Genomic DNA, 13,725 nt, shown 5'->3' on the forward strand with positions numbered 1-13,725 from the left:
ATAAATAATACAAGGGACTGAAAGTCCAAATCTGGGGATTGTCCAGGCAGCTCTATAATAAAGAGACTGAGCTCAGCCTGGCCCAAGTTCTCAAGGCTGCCAGGAACGTTTGGCATCCCTTAAACTTGGGCAAGAGAGAGGGTATCCATGCCCTAGGCTGGGTGCTTTCAAAGGCTCCCCTTTGGGAGGGAGGGAGCAAGGCTGAGCTGAGGCACTGGTGAATCAAGACCACACTCCCCATTCCGGTGACTTGGGAGGACCCTGACCAAATGCTTGCCAGCTAGCTCCCAGCCCATGCCAGCCTTTCCTGGGCCTGTTTTCCTGATTACAACCTCAGGCCTGTGGGGCAGCTAAAGGACAGCTGTTTGTAGAGTACGTGGATGGAACTAGGACATGAGGTTGGGTGTCCTTGTACATATGTGCAGTCTCTTGTGGTACAGAAAGGATCTGGCAGTAGGAAAACAGCAGGGATGTGGGGGTGGGGGGGGTGGGGCGCAGTGTCTGCTGTCAAGGTGAGATGAGCTGTCTCTCCACACCACAGTGTTATTCTGATGGGTAACTCCAAGGAGGCAGAGAAACCTACAAGTGAATTTGGCCTCCCAGATTGCCTTAAAGGCACACGTGTCAAGGTAGGGAGTTAGAATATAATTCATTGAACAGTCTGTTAACTTGATGTATAACTTTAAAATATCTGTGGGCCACCATTAGTCTTCTTGACCCAGGCCCTGAAAATGGGACAATGGACCTAGCTGGAACTGTGACCACAAGTGTCATTTGCTTCATCTTTCCCTCTTCTTCCTGTCCCCTTAATATGGTAGCACCCCTGTGAAACTGGGCTTGCACACTCACCTAGACCAGGAATAAATTTCAAGGTGAAATACAGACTGTCAGTTGTTATCAACAGGTGATTCCCCCCTTGGGCTTCCTGACCTCATTCTTCATCCCAAAATTGGGACAATTAAAGAAAAAAAAAAAAAGTCCTACCTGGCACCAGGGGCTTATGCCTGCAATCTTAACTACTCAGGAGGCTGAGATCTGAGGATCATGGCTCAAAGCCAGCCCAGGCACAAAGTTTAAGAGTTAACTAGCAAAAAGGCAGACGTGGTGCTGTGGCTCAAGTGGTAGGGTGGCAGTCTTGAATGGAAAAAACTAAGAGACAGTAAGATACTGTTTGCTCATACCTATAATCCTAGCTACCCTAGGACATTGAGATCTGCGTATTGTGGTTCAAAGCTAACCCAGGCAGTGAGACTCTGTCTCTCTCTTTTTTTTTTAATGCTGGTCCTGGCACTTCAACTCGGCCTGGACACTGTCCCTAAGCCTCTTTTGCACTCAAGGTTAGCACTCTATTACGTAAGCCACAACCCCACTTCTGTATTTTTCTGAGTAGTTTATTGGAAATAAGAGTCTCATGGACTTTTCTCCCTGGCCTTGAACCATGAGCCTCAGATCTCAGCCTCCTGAGTAGCTAGGATTACAAGCATAAGCAACTGGCACCCGGCAACTATGAGACTCTTATCTACAATAAAGTACCAAAAAACTGGAAGTACAGCTGTGGCTCAAGTGGTAGAGTGCTAACCTTGAGCAAAAGAAACTAAGGGGGCTGGGAAGGTGGCTCAGTGATAGAGTGCTGGCCTTGCATGCATGAGGCCCTGAGTTCGATTCCTCACCACCACATAAGTGAAAAGAAAAAAGCCAGAAGTGGCGCTGTGGCTCAAGTGAAAGAGCTCTAGCCTTGAGCCAAAGAGCTGAAGGACAGTGCCCAGGCCCAGAATTCAGGTCCTACGACTGGACCCCAAAACAACAACAAAAAAAGAAACTAAAGGACAGGGCCCAAGCCCTGAGTTTTAGCCCAGTACCAACACAAACACAAACAACAACAAAAAATGCTAAGAGACAGCAAACAGGCCCTGAGTATCAGCCTAGTATCAACACACACACACACACACACACACACACACACACACACACACACACGCCGCCGCTGCTGCCGCCAGCACCACCAGCACCACCACCACCCTGTGATTTTATTTTTTAAACAACAAAAAATGCTAAGAGACAGCAAACAGGCCCTGAGTATCAGCCTAGTATCAACACACACACACACACACACACACACACACACACACACACACACACACACACACACACACACACCTGTGATTTTATTTTTTTGCAGATCCTGGGCCTTGAACTCAGGGCCTGGGCTCCGTCCCTGAGCCTCACTGTGCTCAAGGCTAGCACTCTACCACTTTGAGCCACAGCGCCACTTCCAGCTTTTTCTGCTTATGTGATACTGAGGAATCGAACCCAGGGCTTCATGCATGCTAGGCAAGCACTCTACCACTAAGCCACATTCGCAGCCCTGTCCTGTGATGTTTGAGCAGGAAGGGATAAAGAGAAGTTGCTTCTCTCTGGAATGTGATGAGGGTAGGACATTCTCTGTACCCTAGGAGCAAGGCAAGGCTGGCTGCACGGAAGCTAGACTGGGGGAGGTCAGATGGGGCTGGGCCCCATGCTGGGGAGGGGGAGTGTCTGTAATGTTTCCTTTGTGAGTTTGCATCTTGAACTTAGGAGGGGGTTAAATTGGAGGACCAGCTGGCCAGGCGGCGGGGGGTCATCTCTGGTGGAAATGAATGACATGTTGGTCTCAACTGGAGCTGATGCCCTGTGGCACCTGGACATGCTGTCTGTTCAGAAGAGAGAAGCATAGTGCCCTTTTTGTGTCCATCTCTCCTTTCTCCTGGTTCTGATTGGGCTTTTTTGGGGGGCAGGGGTGTCAGGCTGACACGTTGGCCTCATTTGTGCTGTAACATACTGGATGGAACAAGACAGATCTGTACATACACCTGCTCACTCCCACGCTGCTCCCTTAACGTACCTCTTTTGCCATCTTCTGTGTGGATGTCCTTTGACCCACCCTGGCAGGCAGTGTACAGAACCCCATCGCAACCCATACTTGTGGCCTCATTCACTCTTACCAGTGACTTTCATTCACCTTGGGTGACATGCCTGCTCCAGTGGCCAAGGGTTGGCTTGCTTGAAAGTGGCTGGGGGCCAGACATCTGTACAACTCAGGGACAGGAGGCAGTGGTGCTGCTCTCCTGAGACTCCCCTAATGCCCTGCAGACCTGGATGGTCGGCACTTCGGCTCCCCCACATCTTCCAGAAGTATCTGAAATTCCTGAGCCTCTCAGTCCATCTGTCCTTGTGCAGTTCTTGGGAGCCTGTTTCTGTCTCCACCTGGCAATAAGTGTGTCTATCCCCGTCAGACACATTCCCCTACATATTCCCTTCATCCCATGCCTTTCTTTTCCTGCCTGCATTCTCCTTGGCTTTATGTGTCTGTGTGTGTGCACATATACATGGACACATGTGTGCTAGTACAGGGGTTGAACTCAGGGCTTTGAGCTCTCTTAGATTTTTCCATTTGAGGCTGATGCTTTACCACTTGAACCACAGCCTCACTTCCAGCTTTTGGTGCTTAACTGGAGATAAGAGTCTTACAGAAGCCGGGCGCTGGTGGCTCACGCCTGTAATCCTAGCTACTCAGGAGGCTGAGATCTGAGGATCGCGGTTCAAAGCCAGCCCGGGCAGGAGAGACCGTGAGACTCCTATCTCCAATAAACCACCAGAAAACCGGAAGTGGCGTTGTAGCTCAAGTGGTAGAGCGCTCGCCTTGAGCTGAAGAGCTGAGGGACAGCGCTCAGGCCCAGAGTTCAAGCCCCACGACCGACAAAAAAAAAAAAAAAAAAAAAAAAAAGAGTCTTACAGACTTTTCCCACATAGGCTGGCTTTGCACCTTGATCCCCAGATCTCAGCCTCCTGAGTAGCTGTGATTACAGATATGAGCCACTGTGCCCATCTCTGTCTTTTTCTGTGTATCATTCTCTCATTTTCTTTTTTCTTCTTCTTCTTTTTTTTTTCCGGTCATGGGGTGCTGAACTCTGGGCCTGAACACTGTCCCTTAGCTCTTCAGCTCAAGGCTAGCACCCTACCACTGGAGCCAAAGCACCACTTCCTGTTTTTTTTTTTCTGCTTATGTGGTGCTGAGGAATCCAACCCAGGGCCTCATGCATGCAAGGCAAGCGCTCTACCACTGAGCCAACTTCCCAGCCCTTGCTCATTTTCTTATCCTCTTCTTTTCCTGTCTGTCTCTCTCTCACATACTTTCTCATTCTGTCTCTCTGTGTCTTTGTGACTCTCACACATCCTTTCTCATGCTCTATCACTGATTGTATGACTGTCTCTCTGTGTCTGTGTCTTTCTCTGCCTCTAAACCTGGGTCTGTCTCTCTGATCTGTCTGAGTCTCTTGATTCCCAGGGAAACAGGACAGCCAAGTAGCTCTGTTTGGTCTTAGAAGAAGGTGGCAAAGCATCCTTGGGGGTCACCATCACTTGTGGGTACCTCCACCTCTGGGCAAGCAGACAGGAGAGGGATATCAGGGCTGCCTCTACTCCTGAACTCCTTTGAACTTAGGAACTTGGGCTCCTGACAAGGACATGTTCTTCAAGGTCATGGACCTGGGCACATAGTAGAGGGTTTGGAGTGATGGGAGAGAGTTCCTGTCTGTATGATTGACCTTGAAGTGAGGGAAGGGTGCTGGGACTGGGAGTCTCTCTCAAGAGGTGTTGACCAGAGTAGGACTGAATTGACACTTTTCTTTTTTTCCTCGAAGCAGCCAAGCTCAACCCACCCATCCCAGGGCCAGCTTCCTGCTCAAACCACACTGCACCCCCACCCTGTTCCGACCTTTCCGCCCCTGCCCATGGGGGCCTGTTTAAACAGCCTTCTTGCCACTCCAGTCCCCACCTCTGCTGCTCTCACCGCATGGTTTCTGCACAGGACTTGCTGTGTTGGCTGTTTGTTTATTTGACTAAAGTTTCCCTGGGTGGGGCCAGGACCAACACCATAGCCCCTCTCCCCACTCCAGATTCCCAGGCATGCTCACTCACCTCTCCCAGGCCCCAACAGTTCTCCTGTATCCCCAGCTCCCACTTCCCCACCCTTCTGATCTCAACTCTGCCAATTCCTACATGTGAGACCCACCTTCTTTTTTTTTCCTGTTCCATATAGAGAGTTCTAGACTCAGAGGGGCCAGGCAGGAAATCTCCTCCTCGAGGAGAAGGTGCTTTGGAACTGGAGCCTTGGGGTTTTGGTGTTTCCTAGGTTTTCCCAGAGAGGGACATGTCACCTGTGGTCTTCAGAACGTGGGAGCTCTGCCTCCCTGCCTCCCTGCCTTAGTGGCTGAGGCTGGAGCTGTGACTCAGTGAAATCTGAGGCAGGAAGAACTGTAATGGGTTGAGGGCACTCGCAGAATGCAGATTCTCAGCAGTCTCTCCGGGAGGGACTGCCAGGGTCCTTGAACTTGATCAGACATAGAACTGCCGCACTGGGTCCTGCAAACACCTGCAGAACTAAAAGTCCTCCTTGTAGATTATGGTAAAAGCTCAGAAGACAAAGCGACTTGGCCAGAGTCAGGTCCTGGCCTCGAACCCATGTCTTTTCATTCTCCACAGCCAGGGCTCTTCCCTGGATGGGAGGGGTAGGGCAGGTAGCATTCCCCTGACCTCGTTCTGAGATTTGCTGTCCCAGTTAGATGCTTCCTGAAGGAAGCTTCTAGAGCTGGTGTTAACCATGCGGGCACTAATTGGGAATGCAACTGTCCCTTGGTGGAGACAAGGAACAGCTACTTCAGATCTGCAGGATGAGGTGTGAGGGTGGAAAGGCCGGGGTGGGTGTGGGGGGATAGGAGGCATGGGAATCAGGAAGTTTCCTCAAATAGCTTGGCTATCTGTCAAGTATGAGTGCCAGGTTCCAGTGGGGCAGCTGGCTGGTTGGCACCTGCCCTCAGGAAGATGGGCATGGGATAAAAAAAAAAAAATGAAGCAACTTTGCTGTTTTGCCTCCTCTTTTCTCTCCTGCTTCCCTAGAACTTGATGGCAGGACTCAGGGGATCTGTCTCGACCCTGTCCCTCTTCTCAGAGTCTCAGGAGTCCCAGCCCAATATCCTCATCCCAGAACATTGATTTAAAAAAAAAAAGTTAATTCAAGCAACAGATATTTATTGAGTACCTACTATGCATATATAACTCACCAGGCTCTGGTCTAGGAAATCAATGGGAAAGAAGACAAGGTGAATAACAAAACATATAGTACAAGAACATAATGTGGTGGCTTATGCCTAAAATCCCAGTTCTTTGGGAGGTAGAGGTAGGAGGATCTTTAGTCAAGGCCTGCCTAGACAAAAAAGTTAGTGAGACACTATCTTAAAAAGAAGCCAGACTATGGGGCTGGGAAGGTGGCTCAGTGGTAGAGCACTTGCCTTGCATGCCTGAGGCCCTGGGTTCGATTCCTCAGCACCACATAAGCAAAAAGAAAAAAGAAAAAAAAAAGCCGGAAGGGCTGGGAAGGTGGCTCAGTGGTAGAGTGTTTGCCTTGCATGCATGAGGCCCTGGGTTCGATTCCTCAGTACCACATACACAGAAAAAGCTGGAAGTGGGTGCTATGGCTCAAGTGGTAAAGTGCTAGCCTTGAGCTGAAGAGCTCAGAACAGTGCCCAGGCCCAGAGTTCAAGCTCCATGACCAGCAAAAAAAAAAAAAAAAAGAAGCCAGACTAAGTGCTGGTGACTCATGCCTATAATCCTCATGATCTAAGAATCATGGTTCAAAGCCAGCCCAGGCAGGAAAGTTTGTGAGTTTTATCTGCAATTGATCACCAAGAAAAAAAAAGTGGAGGACTAGGAATGTGGCTTAGTGGTGGAGTGTTTGCCTAGCATGCATCAAACCCTGGGTTCGATTCCTCAGTACCATGTTTATAGAAAAAAAGCTGGAAGTGGTGTTGTGACTCAATTGGTAGAGTGCTAATTTTGAGCAAAAGAAGCTCAGGGATGGAGCCCAGGCCCTGAGTTCAAGCCCCATGACTGGCCAAAAAAAGCAGAAGTAAAGCTGTGGTTCAGGTGGTAGAGGGACAGTGCATGGGCCCTGAGTTCAAGCCCCAGAACCAGCACACACATGTATACGTGCATTCACATGTGCTCGTGTGCGTGCGCGTGCACACACACGTACACACACAAAGCCAGGCATGGTAGTCCCACCTATGAATGCTACCTAACTCTAGACAAAATCATAAGACTCTTATCTGAAATATAGCTGAAGCGAAATATTGGAGTTGTGGCTCAAGTAGTGTAAGGCTCTGAGTTTGAGCCACAGTAACAAACACCAACACACACACACACAGACACACACACACAGACACACAAGGCAGCTGCCTTAGGGAAGGTGATAGGTGATGAAGGATAGCCTGTCATGCCAGTGTTATTCCTGTATCAGCCAAGAGAGGGAGGAGGACGGAGGAGCCAGGAGGAAAAGAGGCTCCAGGCAGAAAGAACAGGCTTTGAGAAGCTCTGGGTAAGTGAGAGCTTGCAGGGCTATGGAGTTAGAAAGAGCCTGGTGTGGTTGAGCTAATCAAAGCAAGGTAGGAGTCATCCAAAAATAGGTTGGGGGAAGGGCGGGGAATATTTCGACTCAGGCAATTTTGACCCCAAGGATGTTTTGAATGCAAACATTTTAAACCAAAACATATCAATGCTGAAGACTTGGGGGAAACTACTTTGAACACTACTCAGTCAAATTAATTCCTTGATCAGACTTTTCCCTTTCTGCCATGTAGTACAGTTAAACAAATCTCCACGTTTTTCATCCCACTTTAATTCTACTGCAACTGTTATTTATTTTTTATCAGCATCAATTCCTTCTACATTTCGTAGCTGTGATTTGATTCATCCATCAGTTTGGGAACTGCAGGCTGTTGACATTAGGCTCTGCCATTGTGCCACTTACTGGGTAAGATCCCACTCCATTTAGAATGATTTTAAAAAAAAATCTGCCTTGAAGATTAAATTCTCTTGTCCATTTTATTCGATAATGAATTTTCTTGTATCTGGCTCTGATGGTTGTCAGTGTTGCTAGGAATATTTTTAGGTGACGAGTAGTATTTATATCTCACTTAATCTATGGGAGGGACTAGTAGAAAGGGCAACTGGGGGTACAGGGGGATAGAAGGATTTGTGGGAGGTGAGTTAGGTCTGATTCTTCCATGCTAGGGTAAGGATTTTCCCAAAGTGGAAAATTGTTGTTTGGGGAAAGATGTGGGGGGGTTGTGCAGGGGGGGTGGCAGTGGGGATGAAGTTGGCAGTAATTTTCAAGATACAGTCTCAGAAACTTTTCTACCTGGACTAGCCTTAAACCATAATCCTTAAACTTCCAGCCTCCCAAATAGATAGGAATGGTGTGAGCCACCAGCATCTGCTTAACCTTTGGAGAGGGTATGTGTATGTGTGCGTGTGTGTATGTGTGTGTGTACGTGTGTACGTGTGTACCAGGGCTTGAACTCAGATCCTGACTCTTGCTAAGTTTTCTTGCTCAAGACTATCACTCTACAACTTGAACCTCCATTCAGGCATCTTTTTGCTGATTAGTTGTAGTTAATTGGAGATAGAGTCCCTAGACTTTTCTGCCCTGGCTGGTTTCAAACCATGATCCTTTAGGTCTAAGCCTCCTCAGTAGCTAAGATTACAGTTGTGAGCTACCAGCATCTGGTTTGACCTTTGAGTTTTTAAACAGAAGAATGAGGAATTCAGGTCAGACCTGAATTTTGTTTTGTGCTAGTACTGGGGCTTGAACTCAGGGCTTAGGCAGAGTCCCAGAGCTTTTTCACTCAAGGCTAGCCATCTACCACTTGAGCCACACACATCTTCACTTCTAGGTTTTTCTGGCTAATTAGAGATAAGAGTCTCACAGACTTTCCTGCCCAGGCTTACTTCAAACTACGATCCTTAGATCTCAGCCCCCTGAGTAGCTATGATTACAGGTATGAGCCACCAATGCCTGGCTCCAGACCTCAAAATTTATTTTTAACTTTTGTAGAGCTGAGAATGGCACCCTCGTGCATACTAGCAAGTGTTCTACCACTAAGCTACATCACCCCAAAAGCCCCAATGCTCAATTTGTTGTTGTTGTTGTTTTTTTTGGTCCGGTCGTGGGGCCTGAACTCTGGGGCTGGGCGCTGTCCCTCAGCTCTTCAGCTTCAGGCTAGCGCTCTACCACTTGAGCCACAGTGCCACTTCTGGCTTTTTTTTGCTTGTGTGGTGCTAAGTAATCGAACCCAGGGCCTCATGCATGCAAGGCAAGCGCTGTACCACTGAGCCACCTTCCCAGCCCCCCAATGCTCAGTTTGTACATCAAGAACATTGGAAGACAAAGTGGGGAAGTGGAGACATGGAATGAGGTGGCTGATCCCCCCCCCATTTGGCAGTAGAGAAATGACAAGATTGAGGAAAGGTTAGGGGATCACAAAGCACATCACTCATTGCTATCCACTCCAGAATTACAGGCTCCCCCCAAGTGGCCTCAATGCTGTACCCCTCACCCTTAGTGCCCAGCCCTCACTTCCTTGTGGTGTGGAGATGGCTCTCAGACCCCCTCGACGCCACAGAGTCTGGCCCTAGAGTTTGTAGAGGGTGGAGACCAGGAACTGGGATGTCCTGCACAGCTGAACGTGGCTGCTGCAGGTCAGACCTGGATATCCTGCTAAGAGAGTGGAAAGCATAGAAAATGCCCACTGACCCACCCACCTGCACACATGGGGCTAGAGCTGCCAGGCAGCCACAGACCTGGCATCGGAACAGATCCAGACACAGAGAGCTTGTCCGGCTGTGGCTCCAAACTCAGGGTGTGACCCTGGGCAGAGGTACAAAGAGGCCTCTGTCGGTGTGGGGCACTGTGCCCACCTGGGCCAGGCGAGGCTCCTGAGGAATAAGAGAGGTAGCTTGAGAATTCTGGAAGAAAACAAAACAAAACTTGAAGTGATAAAGACCCGAGATTTCAATATCATCTGGACAAGCTCTTCCCATCCTTCATCCTCAGTCTCCCCAAATGGGTTTAAATCCCAGCTTCCCAGGCCTGCCATGTTGTCAGGATCCAGGCTGTTGACTGACCAACTAAACATGAAGCACATACAGTGCTTAATATGTGCCTGTTTGCTAAGCTCTTTACAAGTACTGACTCATTTAATCCCCTTAATGACCCAGTAAGAGAGGTACTATTCACCCTTATCTTACAGATGGGGAAACTGAGGCACAGAGGTGACCAAAGTCCCACAGCCAAGAAATGGCCCAGGTAGGATTCAAACCTGGGCAGTATGGCTACAACTGTCCTGTCTCTGGAAAGGGAAGGATAGGCAGTCCCTAGTGAGACACCTGAAGTGGGTGTATGTGGAGGGGTTTCGGTTCTTCTTTGTTGTTGTTGTTGGTCATGGGGCTTGAACTCTGGGCCTGGGCGCTGTCCCTCAGCTCTTCAGCTCAAGACTAGCACTCACAACTTGAGCCATAGCACCACTTCCAGTTTTCTAGTGGTTAATTGGAGGTAAGAGTCTCACGAACTTTCCTGCCCAGGCTGGCTTTGAACCGTGATCCTCAGATCTCAGCCTCCTGAGTAGCTAGGATTACAGGTGTGAGCCACCAGCGCCCAGCAAGGGTCTGGATTCTTTGAGGAGATAGAGGAATGTTTCCTGGATCACCTTTGCCATGTATGTTGTCTTTGTTTTTCATTGGTCATGGGGTCTGAACTCAGGGCCTGGGTGCTGTCTCTGAGCTTTTTCACTTAAGACTAGAACTCTACCACTTTGAGCCACAGCACCACTTCTGATTTTCTAGTGTTTAATTGGAGATAAAAGTCTCATGGGAAGATGGGCATTGTGGCTCACACCTGTAATCCTAGCTACTTAGGAGGCTGAGATCTGAGGATCACAGTTCAAAGTCAGCCTAGGCAGGAAAGCCCGAGAGACTCTTATCTCAAATAAACCACCAGAAAACTGGAAGTGGTGCTGTGGCTCAAATGGTAGAAGAGCATTAGCCTCGAGCTGAAGAGCTGAGGGACAGCGCCTAGGCCCAGAGTTCAAGCCACAACAACAAAAAAGAATCTTATGGGCTTTTCTACTGGACTGGCTTTGAACTGCGATCCTCAGATCTCAGCTTGCTGAGTCACTAGGATTACAGGCATGACCCACCATCACCCAGCTGAATGTTGTCTTTTGTTCTAGGACTTAGGCCTTAGGGCAGTGCCAGGTGGGCAGTGGGAAGAGGGAAGTAAGACTTCACAGGAAGAAGCTGGGGAGATCCAGAGCAGGGGTAAAGCTTGATCATGAAGGGCTGCTGGGGACAGTGGTCACCAAAGGAGGCTGGGATGGATTTGCATTCCTTAAACAAGGCCGAGTTGCACTCTGGGGTGCAGGCTTGGTGCTATAGACAAACCGGCCTTATACCTGGGACCAGTGGGGCATGAAGCATGGTGTGGGACATCACAGGACATAGGAGTAAGGGGAGATCTGAGAGCATGAACAAGTCTCCAACTGGAGATGGGAGCTTCCCTGCCTGAGGCCAGCAGTGAGCAGTACGGGCCCTGCAGTGAGGATAGAGCGGATTGGAGGGCTCCCAAGGCCATACTCAGAGTTCAGACTTACTCTACTACAGGAAAAAAAATGTACCTCTGACTGTTCCCTAGAACTCCCTAGAACTCTGGAAGGCAGATGGCTTCCAGGCACCAGTGGCTCATACCTGTTACCCTAGCTACACAGGAGGCTGAGATCTGAGGATCCCAATTTGAAGCCAGTCCAGGCAGAAAAGTCTGTGAGATATGTATGTCCGATTATCCAGCAAGAACATCTGAGAGTAGAGCTGTGGCTCCAGGGGTAAAGGGGTAGCCTTGAACAAAACAGTTAAGAGACAGTTTTCAGGCCCTGAGTTCAAGTCCCAGGAGAGAGAGAGAGAGAGAGAGAGAGAGAGAGACACACACACACACACACACACACACACACACACACACACACACACACACACACACACACACACACGCAGATGCTAAGTCCCACCCCAGAGCCCTGAGTTCAAGTCCCAGGAGACACACACATATATACACACACACACACACACACACACACACACACGCACGCACGCACGCACGCACGCAGATGCTAAGTCCCACTCCAGAGCTCTGAATCTGAGGCCCTGGGATGGGATCCAGATGAAGATGTCCAACAAGCTCCCCTAGTGATGCTTACATAGTATCTCTCTGGAGATTTGGAAGCCTGCCTGGATGCCATGACTAGGTCCTTAGCTGCACCTCTGAGACACCTGAGCAGAATGGCCCAGGCCACATCCTTATCCAAGCCCATAGAGGCCCTGGGGAGGGGCTCAGGTATTAGAGTTTTTATTCCAATGAGCAATCATTTGGGACTCTCAGGCAGGCTTGTCCCTTTGCCAACCGAACCATCCTTTCCCTCAAGAGGCCTTCCCTGACCACCTGTCTCCTTCAAGCCTTTCTCATCCACCTCATGTGCCTTTCTGCTTATTGTCTGTTCATCCTCCTCCTGGACTACCTGGATTTGAAGGCCCTGTGAGGGCCCCTTGGGGCTTCTATTGCTGAGTTCCAATGGAGAGAATGGTGGGGGGAGAGGGGAGGCTGTATCACCTCTTCAGTGACCCACCAATTAGAAGCTCTTGGACCATTTGGCAGATAGAGAGATGAAGACCTGCTCAAGGTCACCTGACTTTAGGGCCCAGGCTCTGTCCTCTGCTCTCTCCTGAGAAGCCTCTAGAGGCTGGACAGAGAGCCAGGGCACACTGGACATGTTGGCACAGCTCATTGGCAAGGTGTTTTCTGAAACCCCTTGGCTGACTTTGAAAGGCTCCCTTTTTCCTGGCCGGTAACAGGCAGCAGGCTGCGTTGAGAGGAAGGCTCTTTGATGTGGACAGCACTGCTCCCTGGCCAACAAGGTGTGCTGTGGCCACCCCATCATCTCCCACAGCCAGTGGTTTGGAACCTCTTCTGCCTCCTGCCCCAGATGCCCCCACATCCCTCAGGGTCATCCTTAGCCTCCCCTTGGCCTCCATCCTTCCAACATTATGATGATTATGTTGTTTCTCATGCTGATAAAGGGGAAGGACTTCAAGACTCAGTAGGGTAGACTGGTGGGAGGATCCTGCTGGACAAACTAATTAAATAAAAGCTTCAGGAAGTGAAGGGTGGGTAAGGGAACCATGAAGGTCTTAATTTCCACAGGGCTGATCCTGGCTGGTAGTCAGGGCCTCTGCCTGCATCTTCTCAATGGTGCTCTTTAAGTAAGAGGAATAGGAGTCGAGGTCCAGGGAGGACTCTTAATCTTTACCTTCCCTTCTAGACAGCAATACAAGGAAGTCTTCCTAGTGAACTGGCTGTCTTCTAAAGAGCTGCTGTTGCAACTAATACTTTGGGGAGTGGAGTCACCCTTACTGTTGGACACCCTGATTCCTAGCCTTTTCTCCAGCTCTGGCTTTCTACCCAGTGGGATAAGGAGGTTAAAATAATTTCTGTTGCCTTGGCAACGGACACACACTGGATATAGCTCTGGACTGGGAAAGGTTGGGAGTAGATTGGCAGCTATGGGTGGTAAGGAGCCAGGGGTGAGTCTTAGATCTGAGAATGGGCACCACCACCTGGTCAGGAAGAGTGAGGCGCTTGGTGAAGGTTTTTGTTGTTGTTGTTGGTGGTGGTGGTGATGGGGCTTGAACTCTGGGCCTGGGTGCTATCCCTGAGCTCTTCAGCTCAAGGCAAGCACTCTACCATTTGAGCTACAGTACCCACTTCCGGTTTTCTAGTGTTTAATTGAAGATAAGGGTCTCATGGAC

This window comes from Dipodomys merriami, unplaced genomic scaffold, assembly GCF_024711535.1.
Source record: "Dipodomys merriami isolate MVZ:Mamm:240054 unplaced genomic scaffold, mDipMer1.0.p SCAF_19, whole genome shotgun sequence".
Taxonomy (NCBI): domain Eukaryota; kingdom Metazoa; phylum Chordata; class Mammalia; order Rodentia; family Heteromyidae; genus Dipodomys; species Dipodomys merriami.